The sequence below is a fragment of the Rousettus aegyptiacus genome, unplaced genomic scaffold, assembly GCF_014176215.1.
Source record: "Rousettus aegyptiacus isolate mRouAeg1 unplaced genomic scaffold, mRouAeg1.p scaffold_m13_p_5, whole genome shotgun sequence".
Classification (NCBI taxonomy): Eukaryota; Metazoa; Chordata; class Mammalia; order Chiroptera; family Pteropodidae; genus Rousettus; species Rousettus aegyptiacus.
The window spans coordinates 66,291,884-66,308,472 of record NW_023416308.1 but is presented as its reverse complement, the minus strand read 5'-3'; the positions used below and the strand labels follow the sequence as shown (position 1 = coordinate 66,308,472).

The 16,589-nt window shown below is 40.6% G+C and overlaps 1 protein-coding gene and 1 non-coding gene across 2 annotated transcripts in view; both read right to left on the bottom strand.

The window, feature by feature from the left end:
* Positions 1-16,589, bottom strand: part of ME3 (malic enzyme 3) — a 270,223-nt gene that overhangs the window by 220,102 nt on the left and 33,532 nt on the right. The gene's annotated exons all lie outside the window — the stretch shown is intronic.
* LOC118603589 lies at positions 15,284-15,402 on the bottom strand. The gene has a single exon (XR_004951228.1). It is a non-coding gene; the product is annotated as a 5S ribosomal RNA (ribosomal RNA).

Here is a 16,589-nt window from a genome sequence, read left to right as displayed (position 1 = left end):
CTCTCCCTGATAATTTTGCTATCTGATTACAAAGTGAGGTAACTATCATTTGGGAACGGAAAAAATTTAAATCTTTGCCAATATACAAAAACAATCAAAGAGCAGGGGGAGCTCTAACCCACTCACAGCACACAAGCTCCTTGAGAAAAGGACCATATTTGGTCCATTTTGTATCATCAGGGCCTGGCAGAAAAAGTATTTGGGGAGAAGTTATAAATAAATAAAAGGCCAAATGGTGTGTATGTTCACACTATACATTTTTAGAGTTTGTGTCATGCATATTTGGATACATTTATCCATCAGGCAAGAACCTATGTGCACCTGACATTCTATGAGACACAACTTGGTTGTCCACACACAAAATGACATAAAATTAAGCAGGCAGTCAGGTGCAGAGGGATTCAAGGCCCAAAGTGACCAATAGGGTTAGAATGGTCTTGAAAAACACTTCTGAGGCAGAACTGAGATAATTGGTAGAATATACCAATGGGCAGGACGAGGTGAGGACATGAGGAAGTGGGAGATACACTGGCAAAAGCCTAGAGGCCACACACGTTGGGCACCACAGAGGGCAGTGAGGTGACTGGCCTGCCAGCTTGACTAGGGGATTTTCAAGAACTGAGGGAGAAGGGTGAAACCTCAAAGAGTGAACATTTGCACCCACTGGAGATAGTGTCTTCCTGCTAACCTGATGCCCTGTGGTCTTTGTCACCCGGATCCTCCTTCAGGGAGAAGTAGGCTCGCTTGGTCCTTTGTTCCCTTGAGAGGTACAAGACGTGGTTGGGATAGATGAAACTATACTGATGAAGGTTTCATGGCCTTGACTCAATCACTTCCCCCCTGTCTGAGCCTGAATTTCCCCACTCATAATATAATGGGTTGGCAGTTTAGTGTGTAAAAGACTCACTGAGAGAATGTGCCTAAAATGCAGATTCTTGGACCCCACTGCTAGATATCTTCCTAGATCTGGGATGCATTTTAAAAGCACCCCGAGGTGATTCTAAGAAATACAGGCCTAGAGGAAAGTGTCATAAATATTTTTGAATATGAGGGTACCTTTTTTTACATTACAAATTTTATAAAACCGTCTCCACATAAATGTAATGAATTGTTATGGTGGTTAGTTGAAAAAATACATAATAATTAGAAACTATAATGAATTCAGTAATATTTTGAGATGCATTTGTGGTTTATTTATCTCAACAAGGAAAAATAGGTTTGAAAAATAATATTATATGTGAAGGGGGGTGTACTATTTATTCAGAATCTAGACAATGTTTGGGTTAGAGTGTTATCATCCACAGACATCGGCTATATAGCTCACAAATTGAAAATCACTGACCTAAATTATCCATAAATTCTTTTATCAAAACTAATAATCTATGATTCTAATCGGAAGTCTTATGGCTAATTGGCTAAATATTAGTTCCTTTGTCTCTCTAAAGGAGATCTAATAAGGAATTCTGGTCGAATGAAAATCATTTTCATGTAATCCTGGCCAAAAAATAAATTAATAAATAAATAAAAACGAACAAACAAATGGAAAAAAAAAAAGAAAGTGACACTGTTCCTTTCCCCACATGTCCATTTTTATCCACTGATTTGAAGATAGTAGGGTGGTTTATTTGGAGATTACAAAAAAAAAGGACTCAAATCCTGTTTACCTGAAGTTTAAATACAATACAGACTGTCAGATAAGAGCCAGCTTTGACAAGAGGAACTATGAAATCTCCTGAACAGAATCATTTATCAGAGAAAGAGAGGTTCTGCAGGCAGCCAGGCCCAGCACAGTCAGGGCTAGAGGGAGCTATGTTTCCAGATGTACTCTATTAGCTGATATTCACCCTTGGCCTGCCCTCCTCACAGTGCTCAGCTGTAAGGAGAATGTGTGTATGAACTCAAATAGGTCTTTTATTAAACATACCAACTCTCTGTGGCTGAAGCTGTGGAGTCCTGGCTCAGAGTGAGGTATAAGGAGCTTTCTCTTTCTCTCTTCATGCGGGTGGTAGCGGCTCCGGCCTTGGGCAGCAGCTGCAATATTTGGCAAGAAACCAGCACCAGCACTGATACTTGGATACATGTAAGCATTCCTAGGGCTTCCCAGAAATATTTCTGAGGGGTTTCTGTCAAAGACTGGTCTTCCTATGTTCAAGAAGGGAAAGGCTCAGTGCCCTAGAGACTTGGGTCTTACATGCGAATGTGATTGCCTTGGTGACCTCAGGGATCTTCAGATCATCGACAATAAGGTTGGGAACAATGTTCATTGAATAGGTATTTTCTGGTTATTATTTTGTTCTTTAGGTTTATTTTGGTTTAATGGTTGTTCACTACAGTGATAACTGGTCCCAAAAACAAAAACCTGGTTCTTATGTCAGCCACTGAGACCCCAGAGCTGCTATCTCTTTTTCTGATACTCAACCTCAGGGTGATAAAGGTGTATTAAAGTGAATCTTCCCTCCCTAGTGCCCATGACCTTTACAGACAGCTTCTGGCTTCCCGGGTAACAGCTGGTGTTTAGCTTCAGAGCTGCAGGAGAGGTTCTGGGGATTGATTGCTATGGATTCCACTGGGCTCAGAGGCATTCTCCCTCTCACTCAGCTAACTGCGGTCCACCCAGGCTTCTGGTGAGGGAAACTGTAAAATATGTGGTGTCGCTACGCAGAGTAATCTCAAACTTCTGCCACAGATATGTCAGGGAGGCAGCGCAGAATTGAAATAATGCAGATTTTGGAACCTGAAAAATGTGGCTTTGAATCCCAATTCTGACACTGACCAGTTATGCAGACTTGCAGAAATCATTGAACCTACCTGAGCCTCAGTTTCGTCATTCGTAAACTGGACTTGATAACCCTACTTCACAGGGTTATTTGAGGGTTAGCAATAGTTTATATAAGGTGCGTGGCATAGTCATCACTCAGGCAGTGTGGTGGTGTGAGGGTACTAGAGAGGGAGGCCTATTTCAGAGTCTGCATCACTGGACTCTGTCTGCATTTCTTCGTTCCCAGCATGCCTTGGGCACTTGGGCACCTCCCATCTCCTCGCCCCCATGCCAGGAGCTCAGTCCAGTGACTGTGCAGTCTCATTTCTGGTGGCAGAGACCGAGTTGAACTCTTTCTGCCTCTGAGTGGGGTTCCTACTGGACAACTCTGACTCAAGTTGTGCTGGAAATGAAAGTAAGATGGCCACAGGACATAAACAAGATTGGCGTGGGGCTAGAAAGCCATAAGCAGGAATGTGAAAAGAAGGTTGAATAGCTGTGGCAAATACTCTTGAAACGTTCCCACTCTGTTCTTAGAGGAGAAAGAGCACTCACCCCAGATTGTGGAGGTGGAAAAATTTACCCTTCTTTAGGGACACACTGTGTGCAGAGGCACCAGTCCTTCCAGGCAACCCATTGGTTGCCAAGAGGCTGAGGCCAGCTCTTCCCAGCACTGGAAACCAGGCTCCAGGGCACTGGATGGGGCTGCCCATTGTTAATAGAAACCATTAGATCTTTCTACCCTTTTATTCTAGTCAAAGCCACATTTCTCTTATACTCTCTGTAGCAGAAAGGGAACAATCCTCCTCATCATAGGCACAACGATTGAACACACCTATTCACCAGACGTTGGGCTAAAAACCGCCAACATCTATAAACAATCTTCTCCATGTTCTATTTTACTCCCTCTCCTTTCACCTGATACCTTGCCTAATTGTTCATTGAAAAATTAGATGCTGTGCATTTAGGCAAGTGTGTTTCACTCACTGCAGCAATCAGAGTCCAACCAGAAAACAGAAGCTCTCTAAGTATTTAAAACAGAGGGAATCTAATACCAGAAAATGGCTACAGAAGAGATGGAAGATGGGAGAAACCACACAGGAAGTGATGAGGCCATCCAGAGGGTCACCTCAGGAAGGAGCCGCTGGCAGTCTTGGCTGAAGGGAGAAAGGGAGGAGATGGCATTCCTCGAGCTGAGGTGCTGGGCTCAATAGCTGAACCCAGACCACAGTGGACATGCCTGCAGGAGGCTGGTGCCAAGGAAGGGAAGGAGCTGCTCTAGAGATTTTACCCAAAGAAGGAGGGGGGAGGAACACCCCTGCTTCTCCCTTCCTTCCACCCTTTAATCTCCCATCAGCACCTCCCATTGACCACATCCAGAAGGAGGCAAGCTGATACAAGGAGCTGGGAAATGCAGGCTTCGTCCCACGCCATACAGAATCAATCAGGGGAAGGGCATGGAACATCATCAAGGGCAAGCAGACCGGGCACAGGAAGATTCACATTGCTTTATTTAGTCTCTACATAAACAGTCATACTCTCAGGTCAGAATTATTGTTACCGCATTTTTCTGATGAGGAAATTGAGGTTTAAAAGCATTCAGAAAAATTGCCCATGGGCCCTTAAAACTGAGATATTCTGCAATCCGACCTAATTGAAGTTCTGCCTGAGATTTAAACTCTCAAATCTTGTTTTCTCTTGTGACAGGAGAGCTGGATAAGCTTTCATGAAAGTTAACCAGATCTATCTTTAGAGTAAGTCAAAAGCTTTTAATTTCATTTTTGAAAAACACAATTAATGGGAAATATATTCATTCCAAAAAGCCAACAACTAACTAAAACAGGCCTGTGGCCTGCTGGAGTTTGACAGCTGGTCAGCCTTGAAAAACAAGTGTGGGGCCTCCAGGGACTATACTGTGGCTTGGTAGTGTAGACAGAGCGCCGTTAGGGTCAGTTCTGTGATGGGACCAGGCAACCCAAAGTCTCACCGAGTCATATGAGCATTTCTGCCAGTGTTCCTGCCTGGAAACATTGCTCTGGAGTTCCCACAGCTGGCAGTGCTCCAAGAAGGAGCCTGCGAGGAAGCCTTATGCCATGCCACCATGAGCGCCTTGCCCCTGGATATCTTCTCTGACCCCACTCCCCACGTTGGGTCGTTTGATTCCCCTCTTCACTCTCCCCACAGCATTCTGAGCCGGCCTCCATCATGGGACTTGGTATATGGCTTCATAAGGCCCTCTATGCACCTTGTGCTTACCATAGCACTGAACCCATAGTAGACATGCAACAGAAATTGGAGAAATGAATGAGTAAAGGGACATATAAGAACATAGGGTAGGTACAGCCGCTATGGAAAAAAGTCTGGAGGTTTCTCAAAAAATTAAACATGGATATACCTTTTGATCCAGCAATTGCACCCCTGGTATTTATCCAAAGAAAACAAAAACAATAATTCATAAAAATCTATGCACAATTAGGTCAGACGGCAGAAAATTCATGGCAGCACAATTTATAGTAGCCAAGATACAGAAGCAACCTAAATACCCATCAATAGACAATTGGATAAAGAAGTTATTGTTCATATATACAATGGAATATTACTCAGCCACTAAAAAAATATGAAATCCTACCATTTGCAACCACATAGATGGACCTAGAGGTTATGCTGAATGAAGTAAGTCGGACAGAAAGATGAATACCATATGATTTCACTTATATCCAGAATCTAAGCAACAAAAAGAACAAACTAATAAAAAACAGACTCACAAAGATAGAGGACAATTTGGTGACGGACAGAGAGGATGAGGGTTGCGGGGCTGGGAGAATGAGGTGAAAGGTTAAAGAAGCACAAATTAGTAGTTGATAGATGGTCACAAGGATGGGAAGCATGGCACAGGGAACACAGTTAGCATTAGTATATTGGCTAGGTGGAAAACCAGAGGAAAGAAAGAACAATTGGGGGATTGTTATAAATTTTATAAATGTCTAACCAATGTTCTGTATATTTGAAACCAATAAAAAATAAAAAAACAAAAATAACAAAAAAGAACTCAGGATATTCTTAACAGCATGGTTCAATGAAAAGAATGTGCAGTCAAGTGTCCATTCGACCTAGAATTACATCACAGGTAAACTATTCACAAAATGTGCAATATTGGGTAATCACTTGAAGTCTGAACTTCATTTTTCTCTTCTATAAAATAGGATTAATGTTACCTTCCTTGCAGGCTATTGTGGCTATTCAAAGAAATAGCCTTGCTCAATGATTATTATTTCCTTTCTCCTTTGATATTTTAAAAGGGGACTATAGTAAGTCCTCACTTAATAATCATCAATCAGTTCTGCAACTTTAAGTGAAATGACATATAATAAAATCAATATTACTATAGGCTAATTGATATAAACCAGAGTTTAGTTTCTACAACATTATCTGAGTACCTGCTATACTCTGTTCTCCCATAAAATGTTTTTGGGTCACCAACAGAAATAAATATTGAGATAGATTGGCCATAGTTTTGAGCAGGGTAATGATATGGACTATGATTCTGTAAAGGAAATAGAAATCACTTTTGGTAATTCAATAAGAAAGTGATTTAATGCAAGGAATTAAGGGAATACGAAATTGTCAAAAGGGTTTGCAGAGTGGATGTCAAGGGCCACTACTAGACTGTTGAGTTCAAGAGCATCTGGCCATGCCCATGTCAGGAAGCTGCTGCTGCTGCTGCTGCTGCTGCCCTCACACATGCTGCTACAACGGCCTCATCTCCTTCAGTTCAGTCTCGTAACTCTGTGTGTTCATTTTCCATTGCTGCAGGACAAGGTTACCACAAGCCTAATGGCTGAGGACAACATATATTGTTATCTTACAGTTTGTGTGGATCAGGAATCCAGGCACAACTTAGACGGAGCCTTTACTCACCCTCTCATCAGGCTGCCATCACGGTTCTGCCCGGGGCTGCAGCAGTCTTACCTATCTGACTGGGGAAGGTTCTGTTTCCAACCTCATGAGGTTGTTGGTGACACTCAGTTCCATGGCTCAGTTTCTTGTTAGTTATTAGGCAGAGGCCATCCTTGACCCCTTGCCACATGGCCATTTGCTTCCTCAAAGCCAGCGAGAGGCAGTGTGTTTCCCAGCAAGATAAATGCTGCACTTTTTTTTCATTTCCTTTTCACCTACATTTTTTTTAGCATTTTATTTGATTTTATTATTAGTTTCAAGTATACAGGACATTGGTTACACATTTCCATAGTTTCTGAAATGATCCCCCCGATTACTCTATCACCCTCTGGCTCTACACTTAGCCATTACATTATCGCTGACTACATGCTGCAATCTTATCTCACATAATCATGTACACATAATTCCATTACTTTCCCATATTCTATTAGTTAGATACAAGTCACAGGTACCACCATGCACACTTTAGGGGACATGATGACACTAGGGTGTGAATACCAGACAGTGGGGACGTAGGAGCCACCTGAGAGTCTGTCCACCACAGCTCATTTGCCAGCAGCCTTAGTAGCAGAAGAATGGTTTGCCTTCACTTCTGCCTTCCACATTTTTCACAAATGAATCTAATTGCAAAGCAGAATTTACATCTGTAACCTTAACTGCAAAGGATTCTGAAAAATGCCACGTGTAGTTTTCCAACTTGTCTAACTAGATGGAAGGTAGAACTGGGGTTGAAAGAGTCAATTCAAAATATCGATATCAGTGGCATTTTTTTGCACTTGATATTTAATATCTGCTCTAGTGGACAACCTTATAAATATGATGATGCATCATGTAGTAGCTATTTACTGTGTAAGAGTCCACTGCAAAATGATTAAGAGTATGGACTTGTAGTCTGATTGCCTGGGTCTGAATTCTGGTTCTGTCTTAAAGTCCTCGTTTATAAAATGGGCAGGGTAATCATACTGTATAATTATATCTATGTAGTCATATAATCAGAGAGTGCCTGGCACACAGTCAGCACTCAATAAAGGTTAAGTGTCACCATCCTTATGGGCCAAGCAATTTCTCAAGTGTTTTCCACACATTATCTCGTTCTGTTTTCACAATAGCATTATGAAGTAGCTATTGTTATTTCCATTTTAGAGATAAGGAATTAGCCTCAGGGAGGTTATATAACTTCCCAAAAGTTAGCAAAGTCTCTTAGTTCACAGCTCTCAGTCATTAGGCTAAACTACTTCCTCTTTACTCTTTAAAGAGAGATTTGATTTTTGTAAATGGCCACAGTTATTTTTGTTTAATAATAATAATAGAAATAATAATAATGCCTTAAAATTGTATAGAACTTTGCAGTTTACAAACTGCTTTCTCACTTGAGAAATAAGAATGCTGTAATGCATATTTGCTGTTGTATATGAAAACATACAATTCTTCAAAAGAAGGAAACAGAAATAAAATTCATAAAATATATTAAAACTATGGTATATGTATATTTAACATAGGTAGAAAGGGCTGGAAGGATCAAGAAATCTCTAACATTTATTTATAAAGCACTAAATATTCATGAGGCACTAGTGCACTGAATATATATATCCAAGAGACCTATAAGGCACTCAATATTCTGGGTGCACTAAATATACAAAAGTAATCAATATTCATGAGGCCATTATTCAGTTACTGATGACACCCATTCTGGCTCCATACGTTCTCTGCCAGCTCTCGGTTGTAACTCACTGATGCTCAGCAGGTTAATTGGCAAGCTGCAGCTAGCTATTGGCCTGGTGTACTTGTCCCTGCATCTCTCCAGTAAAGTAAGTGTGTGTTCTTGACCAGGGCACTTTCTGTTTGTGGGCCCCTCAGCCCAAACCTCAACTCTGGTTCTGTAACTAAACCATCAGTGGGGAAGGCTGATGTGGTAAGAGAGGAAGACAGGACTCATGAACACTGCATACCTCAGGATTCAGGTACTGTGGTCCTTCCAACCCACTCACACCCTATCTCGAAGTTCTAATAGATTTCTCTTCCTTCTTACTGTGTTTTTAATTAATTTTATAATCTGTGTGATTCAAACATTTTTAGTTAATAAGCCTTTTTGTTCTGTGACCTCTGGTAGGGAGTACAACTTCATCTCACAGTGACGTTGGAGGCTACCATCAAGGTGATATCACATGTGATAAATGATGGGAGGTAGGTAAGGGTCATGACCACCTTTTTATACATAAGGAAATTCAGAAAAATAGATGGGATGTAACTTGTCCAAGATCACACAGTTATTAAATCGATTAATTGAAATTCACACACAGGTTTCTCCAACTCTATGCCGAGTTCTTTGTACTCTAAACAAGATCTTCATGCCTATATATATATATATATAAAATCAGAGGGTACTATAAAAAAGAAATGAATTGCATTTCTTTATTGGACCTCTAAAGATAGTTTTCAAAGAAGAATTTCAAGCGTGTTCTGAGGAGTGGTGTCCGGGCAAAACAAGAAATCACTCAGGCAAAGGCCTGATTTTGATGAGCCACACTCGGCATGCCTATGCTGGGAATATCCTTAAAAGGGGCCTCTTGTTCAGATTTACAGTTGCCCTTTCTCTATTCCCCACTGATTCTGTAAACACTGTCCCCTTATGAGCAAGGCTCCCAGCCAACAGACACGTGGAAGCTCCGGTGTTATTAGGAAGTAAGTCCAGAAAAAAAGGAGACTTGAGCCAGAAAGTGTTCCATCGTCTTCATGTCCTTTCTAAAGCTGGATCGCCCTCAGAGATATGGCCTTTGTGTTTGCTCTGGCTCTTTTAAGTGTTGACTTTTGGATCAACTCTAGGTTGGCTTAAATATAAAAACTTGCTTTCTCTAAATTAATAGTTAACTTTAATAGGTACTTTTTGGTCCTCCTTCCATTCCATTCCTTGTATCTTTGAAACCATGTGCACATAAACATTGCTGGCCAAAAGGATTTTGGGGGCTGTGACCAAGGCCTTTCTAGAGAGGAAAGACTCTCTAGGAAGGTCAGGACCAAATACTCTCATTCCATCTGTGTCAATTCCCAAGCTCTTGTGAGAAACATCCGTCTTTTCAAAGGAGAAAATGGGTAAGCCTCAGAGGAACTTTGCAGATAATTTTTAGTAATCATTAGGCAGCCCAAATGTGTGATTTTTCTGCAGATTTGCACTGGCTTTGCTCTTGTTTCCACTTCATCCTAGCCATATTACCTTCTTCAGTTGCTCACCAAATCACTAGGTTAGAAAAACATCACAATAATTATAATTGATGATTATGAGCAATGATAGTTATTAACATGGAAAACAAGCACAATATAACACTATATGTGGATTTTCTAAATTGTGTTTTTGTGCATGTGTGTTAGCATGTATGCAGGCATACATATAAACAACAAGGAAAAAATCTGGAAGGAGAAACAACAAAAATGCTTAAATGTACTTATGGAGGAATTGGGTAGTTGTATATTTGATTTTTTTTAATAACTCTCCATTTTGCTTAAATTCTTACAATCATCTTTAATTGATTTTAGCATTTCTTTTCAAAAAGCTTTTCTATTTCCATTTTGAATAGAAATGACAATACTTGACAAGGTCTTTACTGTTATCAAGGAGCTTTTCAAAAGGTAAACAATCTCGCCTAAACTTCATAACATCCCTGGGAAGTCTGTATCATCTTTATACCACTTTATAGGTGGCTCAGACAGTCTGTTGTATGCAAGGTTATACAGCTATTAAATATCAAAATTAAGAGGCAAAGGCAGATGTTTTTGATGTCAAAGCCCATGTATTTTCCAATCTGCCATGACTGCTCGCTATAAGCACTTTCGTCATCATGTCCCTGGTTTCAATCAACAATGCTCTGTGGCATGGTGTTCCAGGGGGGTACAAAGATGAAAATCCTGCCCCCCAGGAACTCAAAGTCCAGAGCAGGGATTCTCAGTGCCAGGTGCTCATTAGAGTCACCTTGGGCCAGTTTTAAATCTCTCGATGCCTGGGCCACACCTCAGATGTTCTTTAAAACTCCCCAGATGACTCCAGTGTGCAAGCCAAGAAAGGAACAACTGATCTACCAGGAGCTGGCACATCCATAAACATACAGATCCCATGAGAGACAATATATATTCAATTATAACAATTCATTGCCTTGTCTCCAGTAATTGCTTCCTGGCATTTAATGAGCCCTTGGCATATGGATCTCTTTGCATGGATGTCATGAGCATTTAAGACTATAAATTTAAGACTATAAATTACAAACAGCTTTTAGTGTTTATCCTTGAAATTAGTTGGAAATAGCTTTTTCATCCTCTAACTGCACACATAGTTGGGCAGTACTGTATAGCAAAGAGAACTCTATACAAGACACTGGAGACAGATTTAGCCCTGGCTCAGACTATAAGAAACTGTGGTTTGGGACACGTCACTTCTCTCTGGGTCTCTGTTTCTTTCTCTACAAAATGAAAGCTTCTAATTAGATGCTACATTATGGTCCCTCCTGCTCAAATATCCTGTGATTCTGTATTAGGTCACAGTAAATTGCTAAAAAGTAGGCAGTCTGAGATAGACAACAAATTTAAAACCTACCTATTTCAGTTATCTATTGCTACATTAGAAATCACCTGAAAACTTAGCGGCTTAAAACAATGGTTTATGTTTTCTGATTTTATGGATCGACAGGGAGGTGCTTTTGCTGGTTTTGCCTGGGCTCACAGGTGCAGCTGCAGGCAGTGGGAACTCATCTAAAGCTGGAAAAGCCAAGAGAGTCTTACTTAACTGGCAGTTGGTGCTCGCTGTGGGCTGGAGAGCTTTAGTTCTGTTCCACCTGATCTCTCATCATCCTCCAGGAGGACCACCTGCACTTCCTCCTAACATGGCAATGTTGGAATTCCAAGAGGGTAAGAGTGGAAGTTGCAAAGCCTCCTGAAGTCAGGGCTCTGGGACTCTCACAATGTCACTTCAGCCATAATCCGTTAGTCAAAGTAAGTCACAGAATTATCCCATATATGGGGGTGGGGTGAGGTGGAGAGGAAGGAGCAATAGATTCCACCTCTTGATGAGAGAGGCAGCAATGACAGGTTGCAAAAGGAGATGTCATTCATGGATGGTCATTATTATAATGATCTCTCATGTTATTTTTGCCTGGAGATGCCACATTATAATGTAGTGGTTAAGAGTACAGTCTTTGGATTCAGACTGAGTTCAAATCCTGCTGCTGCCACTTACTTGTGATACAGGACAAGGGACTTAAATTGTTCTGTACCTGTTTCCTCACTGGGAACACAAATAAATGTAATCATGTCAGCAAAGTGACTAAAACATAGTGAGTGTGTCCTAAAGCTCTCTGCTCTCACTGCTGGCCCTGATTTTCTGCAGGGAGTGAGGGAGCTGCTTCCTTTCTCAAGTAAAAGTAGCGGCCCTTATCTTCCTCCCTCCTGACATTACCATCGGTTAGACTGATTGAGGCCATTTGTTGCAAACCTGAGGGGTTAAAATTCATGTGGTACTGGTTATCATTGAGCTCATTCCCATACACAGCATCTCTTCCATGAATAGCCCAACACTGGGCACTGATCTGCAAATAAGAAATGTGACTTATGGCCTCATTGGGAAGAGCGAGCTTCTGGTATGAATGGCTCTTGTTGTTCTCTGGCAGTCCCCCTGGCTCTCACTGCCTGGCTGAGAGTGGTTCCAGGTGAGAGGGGCCCTCCGCCTCCTGGGAACTTCAGCCCCACCTGCACACAGCATGTCACTACTTGCTGGTCTTGGCTCCCACCTGGGCTCATCTAACTGAGGGCTGGAGGGGCCCTCAGGTCACTGGCATGGTCCAATTTATTGTTAAGTGCCTGAGGTACACGGACTCCCTAGGTCAAGACTTAACCTATGACTTGTTTTCTGGAATATTTGACCTAAGCTTTCTCCAAAGTAGTCCAACCATACTCAGCAGTCTGACTCAGAGCTTTGAAGTCAGACAGGTCTAAGTTCAAATCCTTATACTGACACCTAGAAGCATCATGACTTAGGACAAGTGGAATAACCTTACTGAGCCTCAGTTTGTTTCCTCTGTAAAATGGGGACAGTCATCTATCTTACAAGGTTGCTGTAAAGTTTAGAAATAAGTATATAAAGCACCTGGCACAGAGACTAGATATAAAGCACTTGGCACAGAGCCTAGGATTAAATGAAATAATTTGTATGAAGTGCTAATTCCATTGAAGGAAAGATAATCTAGTCTCTGCCATTACTGACTTTAGATTTAAAGAGAAGATGAAGCACATACATTTTTTTAAAATTATAATTCCAGGATTGAAGTGATCAGAGAGAAGCAGTGGTTGTGGCAGAAATAACACCCTGCTGAGGCCTAAGACTTCAAGGAGGAGGTGCATTTAGAACAAGCTGCGAGGAATGGGGAGAATTTCCAAGGTCAAGATGGAACAGAAAATTGGGAACAAAAAGGAAGACCAAATTTAACCTGTGGCTGAAAGTTTAAAACTGAAGCTGTAAGTCTCAGTCTCTCAGTCTGTCTGTCTGTCTCTCTCTCTCTCTCTCTCTCTCTCTCTCTCTCTCTCTCTCTCTCTCTCTCTCTCTCTCTCTCTCTCTCTCTCTCTCTCTCTCTCTCTCTCTCTCTGTGTGTGTTTATATGTCTGTAATTCAGAAAAGCCTCAGAAAACCTCATTATGTGAGTGTGAAGTATTTCTCTATCTCTAGGTGATTTTCCCAAATTAAACTATAAAATCTCTTAAAGGCGCTTATTGTATTCTGATTGGGTTGGAGATTTTGAAAAAGCTGTAATGTAAATTGAATATTCCTAAAATTCCCAGAAATAAAGGAAATTGAGCCTGAAATATTTTCAGTGTGAAAAAATAGGTATCCTTAAAAAACTAACTCAGAATTTTTTTTAAATTCAAGGTCGAAGAATGTAGGTAAATCTTTGATAAACAAACCTAGTTCAATAATTTCAGTTTAATAAAAAGAGCTCTGTTTTCTCTGAATTAGAGTTAAGTATAATGTAAACATTCATTTATATTCTACTTGACTATCTTCTCCCAAAATCTATCCAGATTAACTGATAGAATAAGTTAGCATTCCTTCTAAAAATATAAAATAGAAAATGTAAATTTTTGTTTAACCACATCAAATCCTTATTCTGACAAAACTTTATTTTAACTGTAATTAGGTTTTTATAGTAAGTTAGCTTGAAGATAATTTCCAAGGTCTTTTGGTAACTGAAAACTTAGGACTAATACTAAATTGAGTTTAATAAATATTCATTAGATACCAAGATCATTTCTAAAAAATATAGGACACTGAAATAGTGTTACCAAGTATAAGTTAAGTTTATGAGCTTCTGCTTCTTATTTTTATACGCTACACATAGGTTATATATATTTGGGTCTATCAATGAATGTGTTTCTGTTTTGTCACTTTGAGAAGTTTTACTGTAAAAGATGTATAACGGTATAGAAAGTTTTCAGAAGGTTCTTGAAAAGGAATTTAATTGTAATCAGAGCTGGCTATGTTTGATGAGTTTATTTATGAGATTTTCAGTATCTTTGAGCTATTTTACAGCTCTCTGGAAATTGTAGGTGATCAATATGCAAACTATGTCTTGTTTAGTAAAGACTGACTTCTTTCCTCCTTGTGGAAAAACTAGTTTTGATCCTGTTACTTGGCCCAAATTTTCAATTCTTCCAGATTCTTTCACTATTTGGCTACAAACTTCTAAACCTACTGTTTCAATTTATCTCCCTCCTGCCTGGTAGTATTACTGAGACTTATAACTTGACTCTCCATATCAGTATTAGGATGCTAAGTTGCCTTGGAGCTGGCCATTTTCCCCAAGATCTGAAGAAGCCCTGCAAACTGAAGCCTGATGACTTGAATAAATCTTAAAAGACTCACCATCATAGCAGACTATGCATGAGCTATATTTCTCTCTGGACAAGCCACTGTCTGAACTATTGAGGAAATCTGACAAAACGTTTGAGTCACGCTTGTCGTTATATGAGAGGTCACTCAGACCGTGGATAAAACATCACCAAGAGCATCGACATCCTTGCTCCAGAGCTTCAAGAAAGTCACTCAATAAGCAATGCTGTATAATTGAATGCTTTTTCTTCATTGGCCTGTTGGAATCCATCAGGGTTCTTTAGTACAACCTTCTATGTTAATATTTTCCCCTTTTAATTTTAATCATCCTTCTTTAAAGATGCCTGATCTCCTGTACTCCAAAATAACTGACCTTTGCCACCACCTCTCTGCAGACGGTTCAACTGGTTTTGCAGGAATATAGGCAACAAAAAGTCCTCGACAGACTATCTCTTTGACCATGCTTCACTCCATTCAGGGGATTTAGGATCACCTCTGAGTTGCTCAGTGAGAAGCGACATTCATTTGCTTTGAACAAAAGGACAGACTGACAATGCTGAACTTTACCTGAGCCCTGTGCTCTCAGAAAACAGAGATGTTTAAGAAATTCTTGCCCCCCCCTTTTTTTAGGCAAGACAACCCTTGGTTGAACTCACATATTACAAGGACCTTGTCAGTTTACAATCCCTTATTTTTATTGTTTACGCCTACAGCACCCAGTCTTCCTAGGTGGTCTCCCATCCAAGTACTAACCAGGCCCAACCCTGCTTAGCTTCCAAGATCAGATGGAATTGGGCTTGTTCAGGGTGGCATGGCCGTTGACCTCCCAACACTTTTGTTATCCAAAGTCCCATCACTTTTTTGTGTTCTAAGAAACATCTACCGGCAAAGCTCTACCATATGCTGAAATAAAACCCATCTCTCTCCTTCTTCATGACTCTCATGAGACTGTGAATGACTCCCTTGTTTACCTGCTTTTATTAAAATCCAAGGTCCCCTTGCCTTTCTTAGATAACTTCCTCATTGATGAACAGTCTCCCTATTGCAACAGCTTGAATAAAATTATCTTATTTGACAGTCCGTTTTGTCTTTCACACTTCCTGTTATGGGAGATAATATGTAACCTTATGCTCTAAGTCACTTTCTGTTGGCTGTCCTGTTTGAATCCCAAAACACCCAAACAGGATGTTTATGGGCTTTAAGAGTAAAGAAAACTTGTGCCGAGGAAGCTGAAAAAACATTTGAGAAGAAATGATTGCCTGTTATGAGTAGTCAGACAGGGCTTTAGAGAGACTCGGAGAGTTTCCTGTGCCTCTGTGTGGCACGGGAGTTGTAGAATCAATCCTGAGAGGCCAAGATGTCCATAGATCCAAAAGGGGTTTTCACATATTAACGAAGAATGAATCAAAAGCAACTTGTGTGGATAGATGACTGAGGATGCAAAGGACTATTAGACATCTCTGCAGAGGCCAACATAGGCACACAATCTCACAAATCAAATGCATTCTCTACCTCCACCTCTCATTTAGAAGTATCTCCAGTGCACGCTCAAATGGACTGACATTAACTTTCTCCGATCAGATAGGAATGATACCTCAAAATAGAAATTATATATGATATAGAAAAGAAAGTTATTTTGTAGATTATTTGAATCTGTTGTAAATGTGTAGATCACTATCCTTTAGCTGGAGTCATAAACAAAACCCCACATAAACCCAAATCTTATAGTGATCAAGGCCAGGAGATGTAAGTGATATAAGTGATGCAGTAATTAGTGGGCAGAGAAAGAACAGAACTGTCTGAGCTTGAGGGTCCAGTAGTCAACACCCTCTAACCTCATGTACCAGAGAAAGTTATTGCCCGAACGGCATAACCACTGCTGTTGCTTTTGTCACTCTGTGCCTGGGGTGGCAGAGTCCTGATGACTACATCTATTGTAGATCCTGACCCTGGTGATAGGCAGCCAGCCCCGACATTCACTCTTAATGACAACTTGACCTATCAAACCAG